This window comes from Callorhinchus milii, unplaced genomic scaffold (genome assembly GCF_018977255.1).
Source record: "Callorhinchus milii isolate IMCB2004 unplaced genomic scaffold, IMCB_Cmil_1.0 Scaffold1, whole genome shotgun sequence".
Lineage (NCBI taxonomy): Eukaryota > Metazoa > Chordata > Chondrichthyes > Chimaeriformes > Callorhinchidae > Callorhinchus > Callorhinchus milii.
In genome coordinates this window covers 116,655,157-116,671,916 of record NW_024704742.1, presented here as the reverse complement: position 1 = coordinate 116,671,916, position 16,760 = coordinate 116,655,157, and the positions used below count along the sequence as shown (strand labels likewise).

The 16,760-nt window shown below is 44.2% G+C and overlaps 1 protein-coding gene across 4 annotated transcripts in view; it reads left to right on the top strand.

Annotated features, from left to right (window-relative positions):
• Positions 1-7,878: 7,878 nt before the first annotated feature.
• The window catches only part of fam169ab (family with sequence similarity 169 member Ab), a 56,743-nt gene continuing 47,861 nt past the window's right edge, over positions 7,879-16,760 (top strand). For 2 of the 4 annotated variants that reach the window (XM_042334722.1, XM_042334737.1), the window contains exon 1: positions 8,838-8,928. The gene's annotated coding sequence lies outside the window, so the exon portion shown is untranslated. Of the gene's footprint in view, positions 7,982-8,837; positions 8,929-9,069; positions 9,087-16,760 lie in introns of those variants that run through there. The other 2 variants (XM_007905340.2, XM_042334730.1) reach the window with 2 other exon arrangements.

Here is a 16,760-nt window from a genome sequence, read left to right as displayed (position 1 = left end):
GGAGAGGGTGCAAAGGAGGTTTACCAGGATGGTAATGAAGGACCTTAGTTATGAGGAGAGGTTAACGAAACTAGAATTATTCTCCCTGGAGCAGAGAAGATTAAGAGGGGATTTAATAGAGGTTTTCAAGATCATGAGAGGATGTGATAGGTTGAACCGGGAAAAACTGTTTCCACTGGCATGTGGGTCAATAGCCCGAGGACACCAATTTAAGAAACAGAGGGGAGGTTAGGAAAAAAATTTTCACCCAGCGAGTTGTTTGGATCTGGAATGCATTGCCTGAAAGGGCAGTGGAAGCCGATTAAATAACAACTTTTAAGAGAGAAATAGATGGATATTTGGGGAAGACAAGATTGCAGGGCTATGGAGAGAAAGCAGGCCAGTGGGATTGAGTTGGATTGCTCTTTTCGGAGCTGGCGCAGACACGATGGGTCGAATGACCTCTTTCTGTGCTGTGCTATGATTCTATGTTATCCAAGCAGGTTTTTTTTTCTATGAGGTGAACAAAATTATAGTAGAAATGGATGGCTCATACAAACAAATAGGGTATATGAAAGACTTAGGTGCTATGTTAAAGTGTGCCAAGTGTCTCAAATAGATAGTATCGGGGTGCAGAGGAGACACATACAGTGACAGCTAGACAGTGCAAACATTCTAAGGAAAATGAATTGGCCTCAAATGACACAAATGTTAACCATTAGAGAACACACATCAAGCTCCTATAAGCTACCCCTGGGAAAAGGAAAGCGTGGAGTGGAATGGCTAGCAGAATAAACATCCTAAATCAACATGGCTTGGAAAGACTGTTGAGTGTATTTCATAATACACTGCTGTATATGTAAGTAGACCAAATGGAAGCTGGCAGGAGCTGAACCACTGTAGGGAGCCCTGGCATGTTTTACAGTACTGTACAGACTTGCTTTCAAAAGCAATTCTTCTGCTTGTGAAACCATCTTATTTGTACTGATTCACCAGGAGAAAAGAGAAAACAGCAACCAGATAACTTCTCAAACCTATCTCGGGACTTCTTCTTCCTGCATGTCAAAACGTTTCTGAGCAATCATTGGCACCTCAAGCTCTCTGACATAATGGTATCAAACTAGGCCAACTCAAATGTTTTCTAAAACACAAATTGTGCATGTGCCAGCACACCACATGGTTTTTAGAAAAAGATATTTTAAACAGCTTTTTATTTGACCAACTAATGGTGACCATATTTTGTGGGTTGTTCGGATTTGGCTTATGTTCCTGCTATAGTTTCTGCGAGTGAGAAATCATTTCAAATGGGAAATCGCGGTCAAACCTGCTTCTCAGGCTACTGCCTTCTGCTCTATCCTCACACATTTTCATTTTTTTAATCCAGTTTTCTTTTAAATGTTATTATGGATTTGGTTATACAGCCATTAACCTCCCCTCTTTTTCGTCTGTTGGGGTGAAACCTTAGACAAGTTCCTTACTCCACACACACCCCTGTTTACCTAGCAGTAAGTGGAAAGTCAGTTGTTAGTTGATTGGCGGATCGTTTTCTGGGGTTAATAATCCCTTAAAAAAATAATAAGAGTTTGGTCACTTACAGTCAATTCACTTTACAGTATGTTCTGTGTAGCGCTTTGATCATCTCAATGACGTGATAAGGCGCTATATCAAATATTATTATTATAATTCTCTTGTTACTGACTTACAGATCAGTAGAAATTCAGTAGAAATAGTATTCAGTAGAAATAGCCTCTTTCTATTTAACCGAATAAAACAGTTCAGATTCTCAAATCTTTCTCCATAGCTATAACTTCTCACCTCTACATTAAATTATCCTTCAAAATTAGCAAATATTCTGGACTAAACACTTTATCATTATATAGTTTCATGTGTTACTTTCTATTGATTTTATTTAAAACTGAATTCTCTCACAGTTCCAAATTGCTTCACAAGTCTGTTTTTATGTTTGGATAATTGATCATTTATGTTGATACTTTCAGAACTAAAAGTAGCTTTGTAGGGAATTTTGGAGGAACTTGTACATGCACAGAATCAAGAGAATATGGAACGCACTGCAAGAAATTATGGTTGAATCAAAAAGCTTCAATGTATTCAAGAGGAAACTTGATGCATACATGATTAATACTGAACAACATAGAAATCCATTTGCTTTTCTATGGTCTTGTCCACTTGTACTCCATTTAAAAATCCTACATATCTGTCTCGATTTACATAGATAAAAAAACAGAAAGGGGTGGTTAAAAGTAATATTTTACATGAAATGCTGATTGTGTTACAATAATAAATAATGATCCCTGACATTTGATATAGAGCCTCATCACGTTGTCGAGAGGCCTCAAAGCACGTCACGTGTTATACTGCAAAATGGTTTTGACTGTATATTGTGGGCGAAATGCAGCAGCCAGTTTGCTCAGAGCAACGTCCCACAAACAGCCATGGACTAAGTGACCAATTTTATTTGGGGGATTTTTGGCCAGGACAACTGGAGAAACTTTCTTCTCTGTTCGAATAGTGCCTTGAGATCTTTTGCGTCCACTTAAACAGGCAGACGGGACCTCAGTTTAACATCTCATCTGACACCTCTGACAAAGTAACACATCCCCAGAATTGCTTTGGAGTGTCAGATTATACTATGTGATTCCATGTCCCAACGTGGGCTTCAACCCACAACCTTCTAACTAGGAGGACAGAATCCTACCACACAGCCCGGCTCTCACTCAAAGTATCACTGCAAGAGGCAATTGAAACCAATTCAATTAAGACATTTATAAGAGAATTAAATAAAAATGAAAATAATAAAGGAGCAAAAAATAGAAAGAGCAAAAAGTGAGATGAGAGTAGGTAGCTATAGGGGAGAGCTGGCATGCTATAGGCATAGTGGTGATGATTCTATAAAATCTTTGGTACTGATTTGGTTCCTGGTAGCTTCTATCCAGAAGGAATAATGATATTGTCATATTAGTGCCAGACACCCTAAATTACAGGCTTTTATTTAATGTTTACTACAATCTGCATTTAGAATGTTGAAACGTGTTGATTTAGATCACAAGATTGTTTTGGATGAGGAAATCCCTTCGACCCATTTGATCTCATCCTTCCAGAATAACCACATCACATTATCTAGCTGTGTTTTTTTTAAATGAGTCCAGTGTCTTGGCCTCAGCCACCATTCCTGGTAACCAGTCAAAAAATATTCCTTGGGTAAATAAATATCTTCTAGTGTTAGTCCTGAAATTGCCCTTTGCAACCTTAAACCTATGTCCTTTTATTTTGCTGTTTTGGCACATCCAAAAGTAATGTTCTGGGTTTATTTTTCTCATTTCCATTTTAAATCGTATAGACCTCTACATGGTCCCTTGTGAGATGTCTCCTTTCAAGACTGAAGAATTCGAACTTGACTAATCGTTGCTAATATCTTGTGCTGAGGCGCTAAATTAAATGCAAGGATTATTATTACAATTATTCTAACAATAATAACCATCCTTATTGCTTATTTTCATTCATTCATTTTTCTAACATGCACTGAATTCTCTTGCTCTTTCCGATACTCCTTCTGAATCTCTTTAATATTATTGCACATAGTAAAGTTTCAGAATATATGGCCTCAAATCTGGACTTTGTCCATCCCCTGCCCCCACCCCCAGCAACCCTTTGACCTTAGCTCTGCTACTGGATGCAGGGGCTGACCCCTGTCCAGTAATCTTATCTTCGAATTCAAATGATGGCTATAAACCATGTTAACCTTTGAATTTGTGGTCTGTATTGCTATTGGAACCTTGGACTGAGATGAGAAGCTGGAAATCATGCTTTTGTTTCTATCATTTTCTGTGATACAAAACATTCTCTGTGATGGGTTAAGCAGTTAATAAAATAATAATAATCTTTATAATTTGATATGGTGACTTTGACGTTGTGAGGGCATCATAAAGTGCTTCAGAAAATTTACTGTAATGTGCGGTGAGCGACTGTGACACCCAATTGTGCACCACACAGCAATGTCGCACAAACAGCCATAAAGTGAATGGCTAATTTTATTTTGGGGATTGTTGGCCAGGACATGGGGAGAAACTCCTTTGTCTCATTGAGCAGTGCGTGGGATTGTTAATGTCCACCTGAACAGTCACGACTGTCAGGAGCTCGGTTTAACGTCCCTTCTGAAGGATGGGGTGGAGGAGTGAATTAGAGTCTATTACAACTTCATGAAAGTTAATAAAAATGAGTTCCTTTGCGAAGGAGATAAGTGGGGTCTCTATATCTGAATTACCTCTGAATTACCCTAAAGAGAGATTGTAGGCAGATCTGTAGAAAGCAAGATCTATTGTTTTTTGTTAGGTTCTTTGATGAGATTTAAAGATTTAGACACATCCATCCTCAAGTCAGAGCCCTAACAGGAAGGATGGTACTATATGGACAGGTACTGTGGTTCCCATTTATCATTCAAACCATTTATTTTTTTAAAAATAAAAGCGTGCAATGTTTATGTTTCACTAGATGGTGTGTCTCAACAATGAGACATGGAGGTGTACATATATCTTCAATCCTGCAAATTAAATCTCGAAAGGGTTGCACAATATCTCCACTTAGTCTTTCAAGTAGATCCTGACTGTCCAGTGCCTTGGGACATCCTCCTGATGTGAAAGGTGCTACACAAATGTAATTTGTTGTTGTTGGTCCAGTTGGGACCTTTTCAACTATTGCAGCATCCTAGGTTATTGATCTTCATTTATGAGGGTCCGTCACCCCACTCATCTCAATCTTTCTTCTGTAACATTCTCCATTTACCACATACAGACTATTCTAACTCATTACTGCCTTGGACACTCTGTTCTTCAAGCTAATAACCAAAACCCTCCTTGAACAACATGTCCCAAAAGGATCAGGTTTCAGTGTCGTACAGAGGAGTCAACTGGATAAAATATTAACTTGTTGGTTTGATAGTTGTTGCTGCTCAGAACATGCTGTACAAGAATTCCATTTGTTGCTATTCTGGATCAAAGGCTATAAATGGCCAAAGTTTTCTAGGATCTGAAGAAGGAAATGGAACCTGTATTTGGCTCAGTAGAGCTCAGTCTCACTTTCATCACTGCTATTACACACAGACAACAACTTGCATGATATAGTGCCTTTCACACATAAGAACATAATCATCTTGTTATGATCTTGTTTCAACCAATATGGTATTTTGTATTCATCACTTAAAAGAGAATACTATCCAGCAATACAAGGGAGTCAGAAGGCAACATCTCTGCCTTAAATTTGGTGGGGCAATGCTGTCATGGGACTCATAACTAGCTAACTTTTGGTTGAATCTTGTCCAATATTAAGTACACCAATCAAGGAAAGAGACGCTCTTTTCCATAGTCCTAATTATTAATAATAATGATAATAATAATATTTCCAAATAATATAGAACATTTGACATCGGGAGGACATCTCAAAGCATTTCACAGGATTTACTGTAAAGTGTATTGGCTGTGTATTTTGTAGGCGAATGGTGTTTGGTGTATGTGATCAGTGAGGTCTCAATGAGGGGTGGAATCTTGTGCAAATGAACAAAAACCATGAGGAAACTGGAGGGAGGAAGGATCACCTTATACCAACACCCATTCTCTTCTTTCTTTAACAATCGTTGCCCTTTTCCACTATTCATGTTTGTTGATCCTCTCTTCCTTTGCTAACTTTGGCCTTTTTCCCTTGCACACATCAAAGTACGTTTTACTTGTCCTCAAATTCATTATGCTGACAATGGCTGACTTACACCTCTTTGCCTGTTAATGCTCTTGCTTTTAAGCTTGCTTCAGCTTTTCACATGGTTTTCCTCCCGTAGGCCTCTGTTCTCCTTGGCACATTGTCTGCCTTCTTCCTTTCTAGGCTTACCTGTCCTCCAGCTTCTGATGACTCTGTGGTCCATTCTGAGCAGACATCGATCACTCAGTGTGAAACTGTTCTCAATGAGTCATTGGCACAATCTCTGCCCGATTCAAACAATTTATAATAATAATAATCCTTGCATTTAATAAAGCGCTTTCACACATTGTTGAGATGTCTCAAAGAGTTTCACGGGATATATTGTAAGTACTCCAAAACCCTGGCTTGCTGATCCAATAGGGGAGAGATCCGGTTTGATCATCCGGAATTTCCAGCTAAGTGTAATTACAAAGCTGGACCGGCATTTACTGGCTTTTTTTGGTGTCTGCTTTTTTCAGTGCTGAAAAATGCCAGTACTGACATTATAATTGTTTGAATCACGGGAGAAGGAGATAGTGAGGAAGCCATCTTCTGCTGGTAGGATTTAAAATGAGTCAAAGCCGATATCCCTGGCCACTGAAGGCCAGCGAGCACGGGGAGGTGGGGGCATGTGCTAGGAAAGAGGGTCGGCAGGATTCTACATGATGTGTGGGCCTGCAGAATTTTTAAAATTTTTTCATTTCAGGCTCAGTCTTGCTAAGTCAGAATTTAAGCCAGGGTTTACCACAGTGACTGTGTAGTTTGTGGGTGAAAGGGTGTAGAGGGACTGTGATTTCTAATTACAAGTTCACTGACAGTAAAAATAATTTCTCTCTGTTTACGTTATGAAAACGCCTCAAAATGTTAAAATCCTCTATCATCTCTCCTCTCAACAATCTCTGTTTTAGGGGGAAACAGCCTCACTTCTTCCAGTCTTTCCTCATAAGTAAATCTTCTTACTCCTGAGAGGGAGGATCGTTGCAATGTTGGAGGTGCCATCCTTCAGATGAGACATTAAACAGAGGTTGCATTTGCATATTCAGGTGGATGTTAAAGTTCTCTCTCACTACCTTGTCACTGGACTCTCCTGTGACTCTACTCCTCTGCGTCTCCCTCCTTCCTTATTGAAGATGTTTCACCGAACCTTGTGACGGATCATTACCTGCCATGAAAATGATGGCTCTCATACCAATCCTTTGGACTTCTAATACTATTAAACACTTGTACTGAATATAAATGCCTTGGGACATCCTCCCGACGTGAAAGGCGCTGCACAAATGTAATTTTGTTGTTGTTGTTGAATATAATGAAGTACTTCTAAATACAATTATCATTATTCTTCCACATGTTTCAGGTGTTGGGTCAGTCAAAAAAAACATGAAGGTAACATGACCTTGTGAATACATAGATGGAGAAAGCATTGTTCCTATTCTTAGCCCCTGGGAAACACTTCTGTTTACATTCCTTCAGTCTGAAAGAGATCCATTTACCCATGCTCTCTATTTTGTGTCCTTAGGCCCAACTTTCTATCCATGTCTCAACAATTCCATTGATCCACTGCACCTTAATTCTTTCAGGAATGGAAATACTTTCAATTTTTATGCGGTCTTTATCAAATGTCTTTCAAAAGTCCACATTCGATGCCATCCACCGCATACCAACATTCTCAGTTATTTGCTCAGAAACTATTACATTTATTAAAGAGTTAATATAGCATTTGCTATAGCACCCGATCACGTTGTTGAGACGTCTCAAAGCGCTTCACAGGATACGCTGTAAAGTGACTTCACTGTATATTTTGTATTTAGCCATTTACAAGTCAATAACTATCTCCAGGTGATAATTAATGTTATTCCGCGTTAACGCTTCAAGACAACCTAGCCCTTGGGTGGGGTGGGGGAGTGGGGGGGGAAGGGATGGTGGTTGTATAATCAAATTAAGACTTTTTTTTTGGCCAAAAGAAAAAAAATTGTTGGTTGAAGCGAATGCGCGTGTTTGGGGGAGATTTAGGGATTGGTGTGGGTGGGAGGGGGGGGAGGAGGTGAAAAGTAAAGGACAGATGTTTTGTGCCAATTCCAAAATGTTATTTGTGTAGGTTGTAACATCTGCCACAGTGAGCCCTTTGGGAGGGGGGGGGGGGGGGGGGGATGTGTGTGTGTGTGTGTGTAGATGGAGGCTGTCGCTTTCACAGCACCAGCGTCGCATTGCGTGCGTCAGGCTTTGCGAGCTCAGGACTGGGTTTAAAGAGCTGCGAGACGTGAGTGCAGCGAGAACCAGAGGCTGGGAGTGAGGAGCAGAGCCTGGGGGTGAGGAGCAGAGCCTGGGAGTGAGGAGCAGAGCCTGGGAGTGAGGAGCAGAGCCTGGGAGTGAGGAGCAGAGCCTGGGAGTGAGGAGCAGAGCCTGGGAGTGAGGAGCAAAGCCTGGGAGTGAGGAGCAGAGCAGAGGCTGGGAGTGACGAGCAAAGCCTGGGAGTGAGGAGTGAGGAGCAGAGCTTGGGAGTGAGGAGCAAAGCCTGGGAGTGAGGAGCAGAGCAGAGGCTGGGAGTGACGAGCAAAGCCTGGGAGTGAGGAGCAGAGCCTGGGAGTGAGGAGTGAGGAGCAGAGCCTGGGAGTGAGGAGCAGAGCCTGGGAGTGAGGAGCAGAGCCTGGGAGTGAGGAGCAGAGCCTGGGAGTGAGGAGCAAAGCCTGGGAGTGAGGAGCAAAGCCTGGGAGTGAGGAGCAGAGCAGAGCCTGGGAGTGAGGAGCAGAGCAGAGCCTGGGAGTGAGGAGTGAGGAGCAGAGCCTGGGAGTGAGGAGCAGAGCAGAGCCTGGGAGTGAGGAGCAGAGGCTGGGAGTGAGGAGCAGAGGCTGGGAGTGAGGAGCAGAGCCTGGGAGTGAGGAGTGAGGAGCAGAGCCTGGGAGTGAGGAGCAGAGCCTGGGAGTGAGGAGCAGAGCCTGGGAGTGAGGAGCAGAGCCTGGGAGTGAGGAGCAGAGCCAGAGCAGAGCCTGGGAGTGAGGAGCAGAGCCTGGGAGTGAGGAGCAGAGCCTGGGAGTGAGGCAGAGCAGAGCCTGGGAGTGAGGCAGAGCAGAGCCTGGGAGTGAGGAGCAGAGCCTGGGAGTGAGGAGCAGAGCCTGGAGTGAGGAGCAGAGCCTGGGAGTGAGGAGCAGAGCAGCTCACACCCCCCCCCTCCCCCTCCCCAGCGGCGCCCTGTAATCCCCGCACACGGTGAGCAGTGGGGGCTCTGGGATGGCTGAGCGCCGGTTGTGTTGTGTTGTATTGTGTGTTGTGTTGTGTTGTGTTGTGCGGAGGGAAGGACGGGCCCCGGGACGCGAGTTGCAGGTCCGGGGCATTCCCTGAGCGAACGGCAAAGCCGAGCAATGGTGGTGAGGGTGAGGGTGAGGAGGGGGTGAGGGTGAGGGGTGAGGGTGAGGGGGGGTGAGGGTGAGGGGAGGGTGAGGAGGGGGTGAGGGTGAGGGGGGGTGAGGGTGAGGAGGGGTGAGGGTGAGGGGGGGTGAGGGTGAGGGGGGGTGAGGGTGAGGGGGGTGAGGGTGAGGGGGGGGTGAGGGTGAGGGGGGGGTGGGGGAGGGGTGAGGGTGAGGGGGGGGTGAGGGTGAGGGGGGTGAGGGTGAGGGGGGGGTGAGGGTGAGGGGGGTGAGGGGGTGAGGGGGGTGAGGGTGAGGGGGGGGTGAGGGTGAGGGGGGGGTGAGGGTGAGGGGGGGGGGTGAGGGTGAGGGGGGGTGAGGGGGGGGGTGAGGGGGGGGGGGTGAGGGTGAGGGAGGGTGAGGGTGAGGGAGGGTGAGGGTGAGGGAGGGTGAGGGAGGGTGAGGGTGAGGGGGGGTGAGGGGTGAGGGTGAGGGGGGGTGAGGGTGAGGGAGGGTGAGGGTGAGGGGGGGTGAGGGTGAGGAGGGGGTGAGGGTGAGGGAGGGTGAGGGTGAGGGGGGGTGAGGGGTGAGGAGGGGTGAGGGTGAGGGGGGTGAGGGTGAGGATGGTGAGGGTGATGGGGGTGAGGGTGATGGGGGTGAGGGTGAGGGAGGGGTGAGGGTGGAGGGGTGAGGGTGAGGGGGGTGAGGGTGAGGGGGGTGAGGTGAGGGGGGGTGAGGGTGAGGGGGGTGAGGGTGAGGGGGGTGAGGGTGAGGGGGTGAGGGTGAGGGGGGGTGAGGGGAGGGTGAGGGTGAGTGAGGGGGTGAGGGTGAGGGGGGGTGGAGGGTGAGGGTGAGGGGGGGGAGGGTGGGGGAGGGTGTGGAGGGGTGAGGGTGAGGAGGGGTGAGGGTGAGGGGGTGAGGGTGAGGGGGTTGAGGGTGAGGGGAGGGTGAGGGTGACGGTGGGGTGAGGGTGACGGGGGGTGAGGGTGAGGAGGGTGAGGGGGGGGAGGGTGAGGAGGGTGAGGGTGAGGGAGGGGTGAGGGTGAGGGGGGGTGAGGGGAGGGGAGGGTGAGGGTGACAGGGGGTGAGGGTGAGTGAGGGGAGGGTGAGGGTGAGGGGGGGGTGAGGGATTGACGAATGTGCTGGAGCAGAGCACGCGCTGTAACTGCAGAGCGGAGGGAGAGAGGAGGGAGAGGGGGAGATCCTGAGGCGGTGGAGGACCTCTCCGGCCTCCCGGGGGCTTTGTGCTGTGGTGGCCGCCGTCTCCACACCGGCCATCGGTCACAGACCCCCGGTCCCCAACAGGTGCACATTGCTCCACACAGGAAAGTCTGGTCGGTGTCGCTGCCGCTGAGGCTTCGGGGGCACCGTCGCAATGGTTGTTTTTTTTTGGGGGGGGAGGAATGGTGTTTTCGGTGATTTCATTGTCTTTGTAGGTGGGGATTTGATTGTCCGTTTGCACCTTTTTTTATTATTATTATTGTTATGATAAGAGGAATAATGTGATCTGGTGGTGAAGTGCGTATTCCTCTGTTTTTAGATAATCAAAATATATATATATGTGTATATGCGATAATGATCCTTGTATTTTACATCGCGTCTTATCGTGTTGTTCAGACGTCTCCGAGCGCTTCACAGAATATATGGTAAAGTGAATTGACTGTCCTCCCGACGTGAAAGGCGCTCTATAAATGGAATCTTGTTGTTGTTGTATTTTTGTGGGTGAAATATAGCGGCAGAGACTGTAGCCGGAACAGCAGAAACACGCAGTATTATTGCTGAATACATGCTGGGCGGCAGGCAGGGACATCTTAGCAGGCAGTACTTCACTATGAAGAGCGATCACTGTATGAAGAGTATCTCGATATGGATAATCTCATTTTGAAGAGCGATAACAGTATGAAATGACATTGCGATAGTTGCAGGTGGCTCAGGAAGGGATGCAAAACCGAGCAGGGTCTCGTGAGTGAGTTGGTTCTTGTGAAGAAACTTCTCTCCTTGTAGATTTTTGTAGGATGCTGTTACAAACTCTGTCCCCTGAGTCTGGATGAGTTCTACGTGACTGTCTTGCTCAACCCGGGCACCCATGCAAACGATATTAACACTTCCGGACTGAGTACTTTCTCATTGGCGTTGATTGCTGGAGCATAGCACCTGGGGCCAGGAGCACATTCATCAGAGTTTGGGTCGGAGATGTCTATGGTGGTTTCTTCTGCCGTCCTCTGACGTCCTCTGCCGTCCTCCTGTGAGGCTGCTCAGAAAACAAAACAAACCTCGTCCCGACGTGAAAGGGCCCTATACAAATGTAATCTTGTTGTTGTTGTTAATGAAACAATCACCTGCAGATGAGAAATGATAGGATAAATTTAGGGCTCTTTATCCCTGAAAGGATATGTCCCAAAGGACCCCACAGTTCTGCATAAGAATAACCCAGAACAATACTTTCAGATACGGCAAGGCAATGGGCAAGCAAGGTGCACAGGGTCAGGGTAGTGAAGGACAATGTTTGGACAGACAACAGGAAGTATTTCTTTACGCATAAGGTAATAACAGCTGGAATTGTTTAACAGGGCAGTGATAATGGCAAGTATACTTGGAGCTGTTTTAATAAATAGCTTGAGGTTGTAATGGGAAAAGGGTAGGTGGGTGTGATCAAATGGTGGCAAATTTATTTGACCTCTCGTGATCTGTTTGAGGTCTAGTGTTAGTGATCGATGACTGTGTAGCCTGTTATACTGTATATGGGGTCAACACTGATATTCTGCAGTACAAATTTGCTGGGTGAAAACAAAATCACACCCCCCAAAGGATTTTAAAAAAAGTGTGAATGTTGTATAATAATCTTGTAATGAGAGGAAGCAATGCTGTTTGGAAAAGCAAAAGTAAAGGCAATTTGATGGAAGATATTTTACCATTGGGTACTGTTGGTCCTATACATAATGTTGCCATGTTATTTTAACCTTCTATTGAATAAATGTGAATCCAATTAACTTTCATGACTTTGGTCTCAGCATATATGTGGAATTACTGCACAGGCTTGTGTAACTGCAATGTGTTTTCGTAATCGCTCTCGGCCCTGTTTAGGGGTGGAGGGTGTGGGTGTGTTGTCTTCCAGATTTTCTTATACTTTTAGTTTTGTTCTTTCATTTCTTTCTCTTTTCTTCAATACAATCTTTGAACAGTGCAGCTAAAAGTAGTTATAATAATAATTCATGCATTTTATATAGCTCCTTTCATGTTGGAAGGATGTTTCAAAGCACTTCATTGGACTTTACTGTAAAAGTGTGACTATTTTATAGGCAAATGTGGTGAAAAAAATTGCACAGCAAAGTCCTACTAGCAGCCATGAAGTGAATGACTGATTTTTATTTGGGGATTGTTGGCCACAACACTGGAAGGAACTCTTCACTTTTCTCTTTTTTTTGCTTTTAGCCACTGTGTCCTGAATCTCTGGAACTCTCAGCCTCAATCCCTCTTCTTGCCCCCTCTTTACCTGTCTTCAAATCACACCTCTTCAACTGTGCTTTTTCTCTTTTCTTTCCAGCTCAGCACCAAACCACACTGCTGTTAAATGCTCTGAGATGCTACTCACATAAAGGGTGCTATTATAAATACAAGTTGCTGTTTTTAAATAGTTTCATGGGACCTTTAACTTTCCACAGGCAATCAATACCAAAAGAAACAACATGTTTTCCTTATTTGGATTGTTTGCTGTGTGAGCTATGTGTTTTTTGTGATTAGCATAGTGTATGTGTTAACAAATGCCTGCTTTTCCTGTTTGTCCTTATTGCTGCTTCCGATCCACTCCAAATTAAAAAGTGAAACAAAATGTCAAGTAAATACTGTAAATGCTGATCCCCGTCTGTCCACTGATGACGTGATTAGGGATTATTCTTATGTGATTAAAAAGGGATTGTGTCGTAGGAAGTTGTAGATGTCTGTTTATAGTAATCATTGATAATCCTTCATGTACAAAATTGAATGCAATAGTTTCTGACAGAGTGGTGGAGGAGTGTTTAACCACAAGCAAAAAGTGTGTGTCAGCACAGTGACCCTTCACTAGGCTTCAGTGTGACTTACAAAAGTTCACGTTTTGCATTTCTTTGACTAGTTCCTTTTTTTGTGTGTATGGGTGAGGGGGAATGCGAGGAGAAATTCAATAGCATATAAAATTGGCTGTAGCCAAGCTTTATTGAATGAACTTTTAAAGCTTTACATTTGAATGGAGCATAGGCTTCATAGATTCTGATTTTCCAAAATGGTGCTGCACTTTTAGTTTAAGTCTGCATGTTGCATATCACGTCCTAGTTCTATATTGGCTTGAGGCAATGAAGCCCTCATTTGCATCACACACTTGAGCTTAACACTAGTTTTACCAGTTACTCTGAATGATTCCTGTTTCACAGAAACGACTTACATTTAATAATAAACAATATTCCTATATTCTTGCATTTGATGTAGTGTAAAGTGATGTGGGTGAATGCAGCAGCCAATTTGTGCACCACAATGTCCCACAAACAGCCATGGAGTGAATGACCAATTCTATTTCGGCGATTGGTGGTGGCCAGGACACTGGGAGAAATTCCCTTCACTTTTTGAATGTTGCAACCTGAACAGGGAGACGGAGGGCCTTGGTTTAATGTTTCATCTGAAGGATGTCACTCCAGCAATGCAGCACACTTGCAAAACTGCATTGGAGTGTCAGCTTAGACTATATGGGGACCAAGGTCTGATGTGGGGCTTGAACCGACAACCTTCTGACTCAAAGGTGAGAGTGCTACCGACTGAGCCAGGCTTGCACACAGGATAGGGTCTCAGGGTTGGACAGTGATGGGGTTGGATGCCGAGAAGGGGTGGAGCAGGGGTGATCGTAGGCACGGACCAAAAGGTATGTCTTAAGGTGGGATTCAAAGATAAAGAAGGGGCGAGGTGGAGGGATTGAAGCAGGGAGTTCCAGAGGTTAGGGGCATAGTGGCTTAAGGCACAGCGACTAATGGTGGTGTGGAGGGTTCGGGGAAATGCATAGCAGATCCTTTGTCTAAATCGGTGGCACCGACAAGAAGCAATTCTTGTTCAGCTAATAATGTCCAACTTTGCGTGACTATAAAGTGACTACAGGTTAACCTGACTTCATAATGGAGCTATTATTCCTTCAGGAAGTTTCATTTTGCTGAATGGTTGTTTGAAATACAACAACAATAATCAAAATTAATAACCAATAATAATTCATAATCTTATTTAATACAACTCTAGTAATATTGGATCTTTCAAAACATTGCACAGTTATTGCTGTGAAGTGACTGTGTCACTGTAGGCAGATGTGACAGGCACACAGCAAAGTCCGACAAACAGTCATGAAGGGAATGATTATCTGGAGGATTGTTGAAACTCCTTTGTCTTTTGATCAGTATCATGGGACTGAACAGTCATACAGGACCTTGGTTTAATGTCTCACTGACAATGCAGCGTTTCCTTGGTACAGCACTGGTGTGCCTGCCTGGACTGTGAGCTCAAATCCTGTCCTACAGCACAATATAATTTAAAATTATAGAGTGCCTTTCGCATCTGGAGGACGTCTGTCTCAAAGTGCTTAAACCCACACATTTCCCACTCAGAAACAAGAGTGCTACAAACCGAGCTAGGCTGACACCTAATGACGTTTACTTTCTACATTTCAAATTAATTGACCTGAATTATTCTTTGAATTACATGTAGGTGTTTTCCCAGTAAGTGTAGAGAACTATTTGTCTATTAGTGTTGGAGATGAGCTTGGACAGGCTGTGAATGGATGTTGGTTTTATTTGACAGCAAAGCTAAAGAAATACTGATTTTTGCCCAATCACCTTCTAAGTGATTCTAGGTAATGAAGAGGAAAAAATGTAAGTTTGTTCCAGGAATTCCTTCTGTTATTCCTTAACAGTTATTTTAGGTGTCAGGCTGGCTCAGTGCGTAGTACTCTTGTTTCTGAGTCAGAAGGTCATGGGTCTGGTGTCCAAGCTCCACAGTCGTGGCTGACACTTCAGTGTTTTTTTTGGTTGAAACATTAAACCGAGGGCCTGTCTGCCTGTTCAGTACCATAGCACTATTCTAAAAGAGAGGAAGGTTTTTCTCAGTGTCCCAGTCAACAATCCCCCGGATAAAATTGGCCATTCAATTCATTGGTGTTTGTGGGGCATTGCTGTATGTGGCGCATTGATGTATGTGGGGCATTGCTGTGTGCAAATTGGTGGTTTTGTTTGTCTAATATAAAAATAATTTATATCATTGGTATAAATGATACCAATATGGGTTAATGAAAGGGAGGTCTTGTCAATCTAATTTACTGGTTTACTTTGACAGTGTGACAAGGGAGCTTGATAAGGCTAAGGCTGTGGATGTTGTATATCTGGATATCAGTAAGGTCTATATACAGTTCCTCTTGAGAGGCTGGTACTAAAAGTAAAAAATGTGGAATTCATGGAGGTATATTACAATGGATACACAATTGGTTGACCAGAAGAAGCCAGGAGGTGGTGATACAGGGAATGTCATCACACTGGGAAAATGTTACCAGTGTAGTTCCACAAGGGTCTGTTTTGGGACTTATTTGTTTAATATTTTTATAAATGAACTGGAACTAGGAGTTGCAAGCATGATGGCAAAGTTTGCAGATGACACCAAGCTAATGAAGGTGATAGTTTGCGAAGCTGAATAAGATAGGTTACAGGAAGGAGGATTTGAACATACTTGGGAATTGGGCAGATTGGTGGCACATAAAATTCAATGTGGAGAAATGTAAAATACTTCACATGGGGACAAAAAATCCTGGAAGAGACTATTATTTGAACGGAAGGAAAATAATATGTATAGAAAATGAAAACGACCTGGGGGTCCTGATTGACAATAAATTGAAGCTCTCCCAACAATCCTCTGTGTCAGTGAATAAAGCAAACCAGATGTTGGGATGTATCAAAAGATCAATAGTAAGCCAAAATAGTGGGGCAATCCTGCCACTGTATAAATCATTGGTGAGACCACACTTAAAGCACTGTGTACAGTTCTGGCCGCCGCAGTACAAAAAGGATATTGGAGAAATCGAGAAGATACAGAGGAGGGCAACCAAAATAATTGAGCGAATAGAAGGACTGGACTATAAGGAGCGACTATGTAAATTGGGCATTTTCACACTGGAAAAGAGAAGATTGAGAGGCAAGAAGATTGCTGTCTTTAAGACTCTAAAGGGGCTCGACAATATAGATCATGACAGGCTGCTTCAACTTGTCCAGAATAGTAAAACCAGAGGACACGGCCTGCGATTGATGTGGGGTAAATTCAGAACAAATCTATGCAAACACTATTTCAGTGAGCAGATAGTGAACCTGTGGAACAGGTTCCCTACAGAGAAGCAGGAAGTGTTGATTCTTTCAAACACAGATAGTTTTCTTTTAGGAAATAACATTATGGGATATAGTACATAGGTAGTTTGGGACACATTTGCATGCGACGGCCAGGAAGGTGGAAGGCAAACTAGATGGACCTTGGTTTTCTAGCATTTCTTATGTCTATAAAATACACAGTCACTGCATTTCATGGTGAATTCAGTGAAGCTCTTTGTGATGTGAAAATTTAATGTAGTGCCTAATACTATTGACACCCAGATCACTTGGCTTAGTCGATAGCATCGTAGCGATCGAGTCAGAAGAGTGTGGTACTTAT